The sequence below is a fragment of the Lepisosteus oculatus genome, unplaced genomic scaffold (genome assembly GCF_040954835.1).
Source record: "Lepisosteus oculatus isolate fLepOcu1 unplaced genomic scaffold, fLepOcu1.hap2 HAP2_SCAFFOLD_450, whole genome shotgun sequence".
Classification (NCBI taxonomy): domain Eukaryota; kingdom Metazoa; phylum Chordata; class Actinopteri; order Semionotiformes; family Lepisosteidae; genus Lepisosteus; species Lepisosteus oculatus.
In genome coordinates this window covers 68,277-80,684 of record NW_027167989.1, presented here as the reverse complement: position 1 = coordinate 80,684, position 12,408 = coordinate 68,277, and the positions used below count along the sequence as shown (strand labels likewise).

General features: G+C 42.6%; 5 non-coding genes across 5 annotated transcripts; 2 read left to right on the top strand and 3 right to left on the bottom strand.

Moving 5' to 3' along the window:
* Nucleotides 1–2,280: 2,280 nt before the first annotated feature.
* trnai-aau (transfer RNA isoleucine (anticodon AAU)) lies at nucleotides 2,281–2,354 on the bottom strand. The gene has a single exon. It is a non-coding gene; the product is annotated as a tRNA-Ile (tRNA).
* A 562-nt stretch (nucleotides 2,355–2,916) lies between these two features.
* Nucleotides 2,917–2,987, bottom strand: trnag-gcc (transfer RNA glycine (anticodon GCC)). Its single transcript has one exon. It is a non-coding gene; the product is annotated as a tRNA-Gly (tRNA).
* Nucleotides 2,988–7,583: 4,596 nt separating this feature from the next.
* On the bottom strand, nucleotides 7,584–7,725 carry LOC138229950 (U4 spliceosomal RNA). Its single transcript, XR_011186031.1, has one exon. It is a non-coding gene; the product is annotated as a U4 spliceosomal RNA (small nuclear RNA).
* A 2,246-nt stretch (nucleotides 7,726–9,971) lies between these two features.
* trnag-ucc (transfer RNA glycine (anticodon UCC)) lies at nucleotides 9,972–10,043 on the top strand. Its single transcript has one exon. It is a non-coding gene; the product is annotated as a tRNA-Gly (tRNA).
* A 1,174-nt stretch (nucleotides 10,044–11,217) lies between these two features.
* On the top strand, nucleotides 11,218–11,291 carry trnat-agu (transfer RNA threonine (anticodon AGU)). The gene has a single exon. It is a non-coding gene; the product is annotated as a tRNA-Thr (tRNA).
* The last annotated feature ends 1,117 nt before the right edge of the window (nucleotides 11,292–12,408 follow it).

Sequence of the window (12,408 nt, the reverse complement as noted above, 5' to 3'; positions counted from 1 at the left end):
AAAAAATGTACTTGTTTGAAATTTTGGGGTTGTCCAAAGGCAGTATGTAGCACAAATGTGTGTCAGGGGTGTCGATCACGTTGTTACAATGCGAGCACAGTTTCTCTTTACATTTGTGACTAGAGAGGTTATAAACCTCACATTTCTCACAAAAGACCCTGCGCTCACACTTACTAACACCCGTCGCTGCATTCCGAAAGTGTCTCGCCAAACATTGAGAGCTACGACAAAAGACCTTACAGGCCGGACAATTCTGAATTTCTGCATCAATTTCGCAACACTGGGGATCTAAACAGGTTTTACAAGTTTTAACACAGGCGTGTGCGTTCTTGTGGCTATACGCCGCATGGTAGTTAGTGCAAAAATATGCCGCCCCCACAAAAGCTTTAAAATTTAAAACCCCATAAAAATGCTCTTCATGCAGTAGAACAAAAAGTATTTTAGAATTAGGTGGTGTGGGCCCCGTTGTAAAATATTTCCAATCACCCTGGTCATGGTACAAAATTTTAATGACCACCTTTAAATGTTTTTCAAAAGCAGTAATGTCTGACAAACTAATTTTCTGATTCTCTGAAAAACCCAACTCTTTGTGCATTCGTTTAGCGCCCTGTAACATTTCCCCATTGGTACAACCTTCATTCAACAAACCGTACACACTCCCAGTGAAACACAGATTACCGCCCGTGTAATGTAAGTCGATAAGGTGCGCTTTTTTCTGAGCAATTACCCAGAACGGATTTAAATCTTCGACGGGCACCCCCCTGCATATTCCTAACTATCGTCACCACTAATCGGAGGCTGTCATCGGTGAGAATTTCTGTGTGGCTCTGTAAGAGGTCTGAGATGTGGCTTAAAAAATCAGCAGCATTTAATTCTCCGGGTTGTCTCCTGCGTGAGAACAAGGGTTTGTTAAAACCACCCGCAGTCAAACGCAGCTGTACAAAATCATTCGCCCCGATGTTTGGAGAAAGTTCATCCAATATTCTCTGGACTGCACCATGCACATGTTTAGTCATTTATCCCGGTGGGTCTTCGCCAGTGCACCATGAAATAGCATTATCAGGTAACGAAATCCAGAGGTTAGATCAGCATCTTCTTTAGAAAAAAACGTCTAAGAGTCTAGCGGCGTAAACCTGGATCAGTTTTGGAAACACTGAATGTACACTTGCTAAAGCGGCTCTTAGATTCTCTAAACCCCGCTTTTTATCCACCTCATTAGTGCCCACCTTTGATACTAACTGTGCAATATACCGCACTGAGTCTCCCACATCACCAAACACCAAGTCTTTAGGCGTGTTATTATTTCTCTCCGAAGGCTTGACACGTTTGGTTTTGATCAGCGTCTTAACAGCCGTCTCCGATGCAGTCACCACCTTAGGGTCCGACGTTTCCACCACACTTTTTTCACCGCTCGTCGATACAGCTGCTGTGTGAATAACGCCAATGCTCCATATCTCAAAATCAGAAAACTACACTGTGATAAAAATAAAAGACTTTTCAACACAACAATCAATTAAATCTAAATGGTCAAAATCAGAAAACTATGATAACTATGATAAAAACGCCACATATGTGGCACATCCTTACACAAAGGGCTGCGGGTGAATGGAAAAAGTTACCCGGACATGTTGTTACACCGGTTTCCTTTAAGACTGTGGTGGTGCTACTGGGTTAAGCGGCATGGTTAACGGCATACAGACCCCTGGCACAGACCACTTGTGCCAGGGGTCTGTATGCCATTCCCAAAATCCACCTGCTGGATTTTGGGAACTTCAGGACGAGTGGGAATTTTCTCCTATCTGTCAATTCTGTTTTGTTTTGGAGACTCTTGGCTGCCTATGTTGTACAGTGCAGCGTGAAGGAAACATTTTCCAAAACTGTGTCAACTCAAAATTTGTAAGAAAACCTCTCTAGCTGCTTTAACTCTCTTCATTTTTGTCATTTAATGTGACACTCGATGTATAACTGGAGCCTCACATATGCAAATGGTGAGGCTCCAGTTCGACACCACTTTACAGTATCTGACAAAAGCATGGCAGATTGTGCCATGACCGGCAGATAACTTCTGCTTATTTTTACCATATTAAACATTGGAAATCCAACCACTTGCATTTGTGACACTTGATTTTGGCTCCACCTAAGACACTCTTAAATCTTCAAACACTTTTCTCTTCTCCCGCAACACTCTTGTCTGTCGGCACTATGTGGCAGCGTTGCATGACAACCCATCTCACCACGGAAAGGAACCTAACAGCTTTGGTAAGAGAGGAGAAAAGGACCTGGCCCGTACGGGGCTCGAACCCGTGACCTTGGCGTTATTAGCACCACGCTCTAACCAGCTGAGCTAACCGGCCTCACGACAGTAATCCTCTCTGTGCTGCAAAAAATCGATCTCAGGGAATTTCTTTTGCCCTCCTTTGCATAGAAAGCCGTGTAATTCAGTGTACGGGCTTTCTCGTGCATTTTCATGGTTCTTGTAACCCAAATCCTACACTGGCCTGAATTGCCCCCCCATTTCACAGCATTTTTCAGCTGATTTAAAATGTACCTAAAGGAGAAGCATTATTGAAGACCATCAATTACCAAAAGCTTTTGTCAAAGGTTTTGGTGGTCATTTTTAATGACCACAGAGCGCTGTGATCTCGGTTTTACATCTCATCCAAAAGACAGCGCCCTCTTACAACACAGCATCTCCGTCACTATACTGGGGCATTGGGACCCGCACAGACCTCAGGGTGAGCGCCCCCCCCCCGCCGGCACCATTAACACCGCTTCCAGCTGAAAGCTTTGTTTTTTCCTGTAGCTCACCCTCATCCGGGTACTGACCTGGCTCACACCTGCTTAGCTTCAGTGGGTTTTTTGAGTTGCGAGTTGCAAGGGGATGCAAGTGATGGAGCCGCTTGCTGCAAAAGCCACTGCATTGGCCGGGAATCGAACCCGAGCCTCCCGCATGGCAGGCGAGAATTCTACCACTGAACCACCAATGCTTAGTGCCTGGGACTTCAAAAAAGACGCTTTTTTGGTGCTCTGTGCAAAACGCGTCGACATCTGCTTCCAGCTGCAAAATGCCATTCACGGACGCTGAAGAATTTATTTCCAAGGCAGCGGGTACAAGCGATTGGGTGTTTTAAAACCACCAGAAACAGCAAAGAGGCGCGCTTCTTTGCTTGCGCCGGAACACACCAACTGGAGGCGGACAACGTAGTCGGCAGGATTCGAGCTTGCGCGGGGAGACCCCAACGGATTTCTAGTCCATCGCCTTAACCACTCGGCCACGACTACAGCAAGCCCCGCTGCCGCTGCGTTCTTGCTACAATCTTACCTGGATCGCGAGGCGCCGGCGGAAGCCTATTTCAAAGTCGTTCTCCGTTTCAAAAAAACATTTCCACAATACAAGCCTTGCAGACAGACACGCCTCAGAGGACTTAAGGGTGGCTTCATGTCGGAATGATAAAGTCTCCCCGTCCGGACATGAAAATGCCACTTTGTTACACACAAAAAAAGAATCAACAACAGAGAAATGCCCACAAGCATTTGAAAGCCGCACCACGTCGCACTTGAAATAGCTCTTACATTAGTGGTAGATGCAGGAATCGCCTTTTTATTTACGCTCTTACCAACGCGATGGAAAGCAAAACAAAGCAAAGCAGAGCAAAACAAAACGAACAAACGAAAACCCTCACGTCCCGCACTCGCATATAACGCCGTTACGTGCCCAAGCGGTATTGTACGTCATCGTAGCACTGCACCCCGGGGCGTACGGTATAAGGGAACGAGCACACGCCATGAATCGCCTCGAATCACTCCCTACAGCTGTAAGGCGCCTTGAAGCGTGCACCCCCAACGTTCTTCTTTGCGCATCTGTGAAAGGTAAACTCTTGCGCAAACTCTGAACCAGCTCTAAGGAAACTAATCCGATTAGACGTTACTTTGACTCATCCTTTAAGGGACCCTTGTTAATTGGAGAAATCAATGATTTCGAATGAATTCTGTATGCGTTAAAAGACAGCTATACACAGAAAACATGCAGGACACTGCTCATGATGTTTCCCGAGCCGAAACACAGTGCGTTTTTCCAAGCCATTTGACAAAGCCCGCCCACTGAAAACTGCAGCAGATCGTGTAAAGGCGTTCAACTTTGTAACTACTGCACGCACAGGAAGCAGAATCAATTCCTCTTTTCAAACTGTCAAAGGTTTGCTGCAGGACATCGCACAATCTCTTTTGAACGGGGACAAACGATTTCTTATGGGGCGCAGTAAGTACAGACGTTTATAAAGCTCCACTCATGCCGACGATGCAGCATGAAGAAGCGCAACCTAACGTTTGACAGACAAAAGCCGGGCGCCGCTACGAGCAATATGAAATCAAACTGACAGCACACGACGTTTCGCGCTGACTCAAAAGTGATCTCGACAGACGCTGTTCTCTGCATAACGCTGAAAGAGCTAAAGAGCGTTTCTGTTGAGACGTAACCCAGTGGGCAAAAGACGTATAATATACGTCTATTAAACGCATACCTTAGACGTCTAAATGTGGTCTACAATTCGTCTAGAATGAAATTCTAATGTACGTCTAAAGTTATACGTCTATGTTTAGACGTTCATTATACATAAATGGTTGGAGTTCTATTATACGGATAAATTTAGAGGACTATTATACATATATGGTTGGAGTTCCGGATAACTTTAGAGGTCTATTATACGGATAACTTTAGAGGACTATTATACGTATATGGTTAGAGGTCTATTATACGTATAACTTTAGAGGTCTATTATACGTATATGGTTAGAGGTCTATTATACGTATAACTTTAGAGGTCTATTATACGTATATGGTTAGAGGTCTATTATACGGATAACTTTAGAGGTCTATTATACGTATATGGTTAGAGGTCTATTATACGCATAACTTTAGAGGTCTATTATACGTATATGGTTAGAGGTCTTTTATACGGATAATTTTAGAGGTCTATTATACGTATATGGGTAGAGGTCTATTATACATCAAAGATAGATTTTATAGGTGTAGAAACAAGTAAACCAAGCCAATGATTAGGTTTAGAAATTTATTCTGAAAATACACATTCACACCTGAAACATATGTATTTCAAATTATACATTGTATACAATCAATCAACAATCAACATATGGGCAATAATCATAAAAAACACAACTAGTCTTAAACTTCACCTACAAATTCTGGTAACATGGCAATATACAGTATAGTAATGACAAACACAAAACTAATTACATTAACACACTAACTCAAAACCACATTTTGATTCAAATATACATTTTAAAATGTACAACTTCTATATTTCCAAGAAAAAAAAATATTACAATGGAAGTTAAGACGATTTTTGTCCACTATTTGCAAACCCTGTCTAATTGTCCTGTTAGAACCAAAAACCTATTATTTTCAGAGTCCAGATCTCCTGGCCCCCTGCCTTGCATATGCATTCTTCAAGTAACACATTGTGTGCTCCTTTATTTCTTTTTCTGTTGATGTAGGGTGGGACTTCAGCACCGCAGCTAGGAGAAAATTATATAATATTACTTCCCAAATAAATGATGATTAATATCTTCTTTAGTATAATCTAAAAAATGAACGGTTTACTAAGCTCAAAGCTGAAATCAATGTATAAAATTTGGCTTGCATCATAGCAGTTGAGCAATAAAGTCTATCCTAATTAAAGAGTACCCAAAGTTTGAAAGTACAACATAGAATAAGAATAAGAGAAATGGCAAAACGATTTTGTGTCATCTTCCCCATTCACACTATTTTATGTGCCATTTTTTTGCTTATTCACATACTATTTTAATCAAAATAATATTAAAAAAGATCTGTATGTTTTCAGATAGTATTATTATTGTTCATACTTACTCGTCAAAAGAGGATTGCTGAGATATTTGCGGATATACTTCTACGTTTGAAAAACGTGTCCAAAATGGTGACCAACGAATACTAGCAATGCATTGTGGTATATAACCGGAAAATATGCTGGGTTCGATATTTTCTCAACGTATGCGTTTATTAATGTTGTCGATATTATGGTTGAAATTTAACATTGATAATACATCGCGGCTATGTGCCCCCTGCTATGAGCTGATGTGCAATTTTAACGCATGCAGTTAGTAAGGATCGGTCACTGTTGTATGGTATTATATATAATTACATTATGGAATAGGATGGGGACAGGCCTGGCATCACGGGGGGAGGGGGGAATGTCGCCCCTTCAGTTTTGGGCAAAAAGTTTTACCTAACTTAATTTGCGCCCTAAAAAAATAGTTGTACTTTGTCAATGGTCAGACAACACTAAATGACACGAACAGTCACTCAGTCTGTTTGATGGGCAGGAGGGCTATCCGTCCAGGAACTGCACATATTATTGAGTGTCAACATTACGATCCTGTTTGCTCAGGTGGACCGATTCCTTGCAGTAGTTCCTTGCAGTAACGATTTAATACTTAAAATTGTTATATAACTAGGACTAGTTATAGCAGTCTGTGCTTTCTGTTGGTTTTACAACATTTTTTTCTTAACGATTCAGAACGTCCATGTAGCTGCAAAAATGAACGCTTATGGTACTTTTTGCTCCAGGCAATACAAACCGTGAGAGTGACGAAAAATGTGAAACTGAACTTCATCGCAAATACCAGATTGCTAGTCGTTATCTTCTATCATGAAGCACTAATCAATGGCATAGCTGCGAGATTTCATTTGGGTAGCTGCACCGAACAGCTCCGTTTCAACCGAAATATCACTCCCCCCTCAGAATTTCAGACGCCCCCCTACAGATTTTTCCTCGGGCACCGCACACTGATGGGGGACGGGGTGTCCAGGAAATGGTATCAACTTTTGTCAAGAAAATAAAAATAGAAACTCTATAGGCACTCAAACATTTTACTGTTTTTTTTCAGGCAGGTGGCAAGACCCCTCAGCAAAACCCTTGTATGCTAAGCTGTGGGCATTGATTCGTCGAATATACGTATATTTACGGCGAAATTACGGCTATACGTATATATACGTCGCCTCGACGTATAATCAACGTCGAATTGCAACCGTAAAATCGACGACATGAATAAACGCATATATAACGTCGAAAACACATCTAACACAGTGCCTGAGGCTTTTTACTGTATGTATCGTGTGTGCCGCAACTAGGAGTATACGGCACTCTGCACAGTGTACGAAGTAAATTATTTTCGCAGTAATTAATTTATTATATTTACTATATTTATTATACACATGTAAATTAATTGCTGCGAAAATAATTTACTTCGTACACTGTGCAGAGTGCCGTATACTCCTAGTTGCGGCACACACGATACATACAGTAAAAAGCCTCATGCACTGTGTTAGATGTGTTTTCGACGTTATATATGCGTTTGTTAATGTCGTCAATTTTACGGTTGCAATTCGACGTTGATTATACGTCGAGGCGACGTATATATACGTATAGCCATAATTTCGCCGTAAATATACGTATATTCGACGAATCAATGCCCACTGGGAACAAGCTCGCTTCTTTCTACCATGATGTCACCATGACCAAATCTGTCTTTAAACACCTTGCTCAGTCTCTAACGAGACTGTCAAAAATAGCTTTCGCTGATTGTATTGCAAACCGGCGGAAGCGGGGTATTGGGAAAAGTTTTCAACTAGCAATAATCCCGCCTCGGCTAAACCTCACAGGCTACGATACTGCCACTGCGCAAAGCTGACGGTTGCCAGGCAACCGCGGGGATCCTATGGAAATCGTTATCAATCGTCTCATGGCATGTCGTTGCTGTAACGCTTCATATTTGTCGTCTTCTTCTAGCTTGAGGTTTTGAAGAATTTCATGACAGACAAGGGCTCCGTTGGGAACAAAGAAACCCGTTGATTCTTTTCAGCAGCAGAAATACAACCCTTTAAATACAAGATGACAGAACAATGACGAAGGGCATGCCGGGAGGAACTCATGCACTACAGAGGAAAGGGGGTGGGCACGTACAGTTCACATTCAAGCCACAAGTACTCTTCTCGGATGTTGCACAAACAAATCCTAACGTCTTGAAAGCATTGAGGCATGTTTGTGTCCCACTTCCCGTGGCTGCAGGATGACTGACACGAACGGACAAACACAATCTGTGGCGTTTAGCGTGACATAGTCTTGCAGGCATCGTGCTGTCTCACTGCAATACTATACCGCTGGAGGAAACAGTCCATCTGGCCATGAAACTCATTTGAACGTCTAGCTACAGCAACTAACAATATCATGATTTATTCAGGATGTGTGGAATCAGCACGTCCCGGAGACAGCTTCCGAAATCTTGAGCATTCTCTGGTGGTAGGGGCGTTCAAGATGGCGCTCAGGTGGGAGGTAAAGTTTAGTGGTTGAGGATTTTTTTTGAGTTTTTCATGACCTGAATGTTAATTTTTGCTTTTTTTGACTACAGAAAAATAAGGACTTAACACTACTTGTTTAAACTTCAGTTATAATTGAAAGAAAAAAAAACTATTTTTTTTAGGTTTAAGAATTTCGATATGAGTAACACTGGGAAAAGAAAAGAGAGTGCTGGGTCTTCGAAGGAGAACTCTAAGATACCTCAATCGTATATGTATAGCACTACAAGAAAATTGATGGCAACTAAAGGGAAAAGTGAAGCAGCTGGAGGGGACGTGGAAAGAGTGCTGGAGATGCGCTCGTACGCGAGCGCTCGCAGCCCAAGTGAGACTCAGCTGCCAGAGGAAGAGCCGGAGTCCCTGCCCAGCACACCTGTGAAAACCCCGGCAGCCAAGAGAGGAAGGGGCAACCTGACGCTGGAGGAGCTCCAGACCAACATCTTCAACATGATGGCACAGAGCATGGGTGAGCTGAAGGAAATGACTTGATCTAATACAGTCGCAATCGAAAGTCTTAAAAAGTCCATGGACTGTGTGTTTAAAGAGGTTGAAGACTTAAAGAGTGAAGTAAAAGTTCTTAAACAAGTAAATACCAAACAAGAAAAGCATATTAAAGAACTTGAATTGAAAGTGAACGATGTAGATAGATACCGTCGATGATGGAATTTAAAATTATTTGGAGTTAAAGAGGAACGTGATAAGGACCTTGTTGCAACAGTGAAGGGTATCTGTAAAAGGACCCTGCCGGACCAGGAGGACGTAATATCGGCCATTGACTTTGTTCACAAGCTCGGGAGAGCGAACATGTCTGGGCAAGTGCTCCCCAGATCGATTATAATACAGTTCACCAAGAGGACGGCGAGGGACATGCTGTGGCAAGCGGCGAGGGGGAATGAGTATTTGAATGGGAACAAACTGAGGTTTGCAGAGGACCTGTCTGCTGCGGACAGGAGTACCAGGAACCAGCTGTGGCCCCAGGTTGAAGCTGCCAGAAGAGAGGGGAGGAGAGCCTACTTTGTGGGAGCGAGGGCCTTTGTGGACGGGAAGGAGATTTGCTCCCAGTGACTGCTCAGTTAATGATTATGTTTGGTTTTATTTGTTATACCAGTATATACTAGTGTTTCTTTAGTGTTAGTTTGGAATGGTGTAGTTAAGTGTTAAGGACTGTTATAGTTCTGGTTCTTTGAAAAACTCAATAGTTTAGACAGTCTTAGAGTTAGTTATTTGCTTTTGTGTATGTCTTTTTCATGAATGCCAGAGGTACTCGAAATGTTGTTAAAAGAAAAACTGTGTGCTGAGTTTTATTTTTTACAGGAAACGCATGCATGTTGAAACTAAAGTTTATAAATAATTGAGAAATATTAAAGCAAGGAAAATATGATACATGTAAAATATACAATTTGATCACATAATTACTTAATTACCTCTGGTAGTTAAATGCTTTTTTCTGCTGCATTTTTTTTCTCTTGTACATGACTCTGATCCTCTTGTTGTATTTGTATTTGTAAATTCTATGTTTAATAAAAATTTTTTTAAAAAAAGCATTCTCTGGTGGTGTCCTGCAGACTTCCTGTGGGCATGCGTTGGTGGTATAGTGGTGAGCATAGCTGCCTTCCAAGCAGTTGACCCGGGTTCGATTCCCAGCCAACGCAGTGGTGAATGTTTTCAAATGCTATCATGAGCCTTGGATTGTGACTAGCAAAGCGAAGCCTTTTGAAAGAGCTAAAGCACTGAAAAACGGAATTGAGGGAGAATCTTACAGGGGATTCTGAGTGGTGTCTGCATACACGCAGTCCAATATGGGTGCTGAAAGCTTGAGCTACTCTCAATGTCATGCTGGCTTTCCCCGGAGTAAATCTGTTACATTGAAAGAATGCTTCTCGCAGGTTCAAAAAGGGACCCTTGTTAATTGGAGAAATCAATGATTTCAAATGAATTCTGTATGCGTTAAAAGACAGCTATACACAGAAAACATGCAGGACACTGCTCATGCGTGTGGAGTTCAGCCGAAACACAGTGCGTTTTTTCAAGCCATCTGACAAAGCCCGCCCACTGAAAACTGCAGCAGATCGTGTAAAGACGTTCAACTTTGTAACTACTGCACGCACAGGAAGCAGAATAAATTCCTCTTTTCAAACTGTCAAAGGTTTGCTTTACGAACGCCGCAGGACATCGCACAATCTCTTTTGAACAGGGACAAACGATTTCTTATGGGGCGCAGTAAGTACTGTTACTGTCACTGCTCGATACCGACGTTGGCCTACTATACCATGTTCAGCCACCGCTAGAAAATGTACGGCTCTAGCACCGGAGCAAGCAACAGGAGGGCCGACGTCAAACAGGCACATGTGTCAGACATGGAGAGCGACGAGAATGAGATTTGAACCCATGACTGCAGAGCACAATGAATTAGCAGTCCATCACCTTAACCACTCAGCCACCTTGTCGACGAAACTGGGCTGTCCGGACATGGGTTGGCGCGCTCCAGATGATCTTTTTCTTTTTTTTCCCTCGTACTCGAGGGTCATTTTCCTGTTCCACATGTGATTTCAACATTTTCCTTGGGAGATGTCAAGCCAGCAAGCCACTGCTGTGGTTCAGTGGCCAGTGTGGAGTTCAGTGGCCCTGTTGTACACAGAAAGCATATTGAGCTCCTTGGACATGAAAAGTTCCAGATAAGAGCCATTTGTCATCCTTTCTCTTGGTGTCGATGTTGCTATTGTATGTAAAGGTGGCAACTTGCTCAGCAAGCAGGCGGAGCACACACCGAATGCAGATGTGTCTGAGTGGTGTGTCCAAGTGGCTGCAAAAGAACAGCACTCCTGGGGCGCCGTGGCTTAGTTGGTTAAAGCGCCTGCCTAGTAAACAGAATATCCTGGGTTCGAATCCCAGCGGTGCCTTCTTTGTTGTGTCTTCTCGAACAGAACTGGTCATTACAGACAACCGCCTACGGCTAGACTTAATTAAATGCAAGTATTCATTTCCTGTCTTTAACGCGACTTGTTTTTCTTAAAATGGATGCAACTTGCAAAACATGAAATACAAGCCTTGCTAATCAGCGCTAGCGGCTGGCAAAAAAAAAAGAAGTCAGCAATGTTTTTTTCTTTAACCTTAACCCTGCTAATGGAGAAGAGTTAAATGACCGAGTCAATGCAGCTTAAACGATGCGCAAGTCGGGTTCTTAGCTGAAAGGGTGGTAAATCACACTCACCCCAGTCCTTAATCTTTTAAAGAGGATACAAAATTGAACCTAGTCGCCACATCACATACATCCTGTTCAATGATAAAAAGGTAACATCTATCCTCGCTCCAGAGTAAATCTCACGTTGAGGGCATCTTTTTTTTCACTTTACCGTGAGTCGGGCTCGGCTGCACAGAGGAGAGAGCAGACCAATGAGGTCACAGGGACAGGGGAGTCACACGCTGGCGGTTTGAATACGCGGAAGATCACTGAGGGATCCACAGTATGTGGACCCTCCGTTCGCCATCAGTCCGCACTCCGGACTCTGAATCCTGCCATCCGAGTTAAGATCTCAGCGGAACCTGAGGTGCAGTTCCTTCTTAAAACGTAATCTGGTGAGCATTTCTAGAATCGCACTTGTATAGATGCAGCCTTTAATGTGTTGCTAGGTTAAAATTGATGACTTCTTGTATTTCAGTAGGCAACTGCCCTCTTGATTTTGGATTTAATCTCTTTATTACAGGGGCGCTTTTATGAAGACAGAGTCATGTTCAGGTACTTTGTTTGATGGAGGAAGCTTATTTCGGACTCTGTGATCTGCTCACCTGGAAAGGTCTGCTGTACTACTACAAGAGAGAAGTAGAGTCTGGAAGAAGGGACAATTTTATGATGCTTTGGAAGATAATGTTTTTTTTTTCTTATACTGAAAATGAAAAGTAGTTGTTTCTATATGGACTCAGTCTTTGGAATTTGTATATTTATATATTTCAGTGAACCCTCAGCCATTCCTTCTGTATTGTAATTCAATTTCTCTTTTAAAATTCCTTCCCCACTTC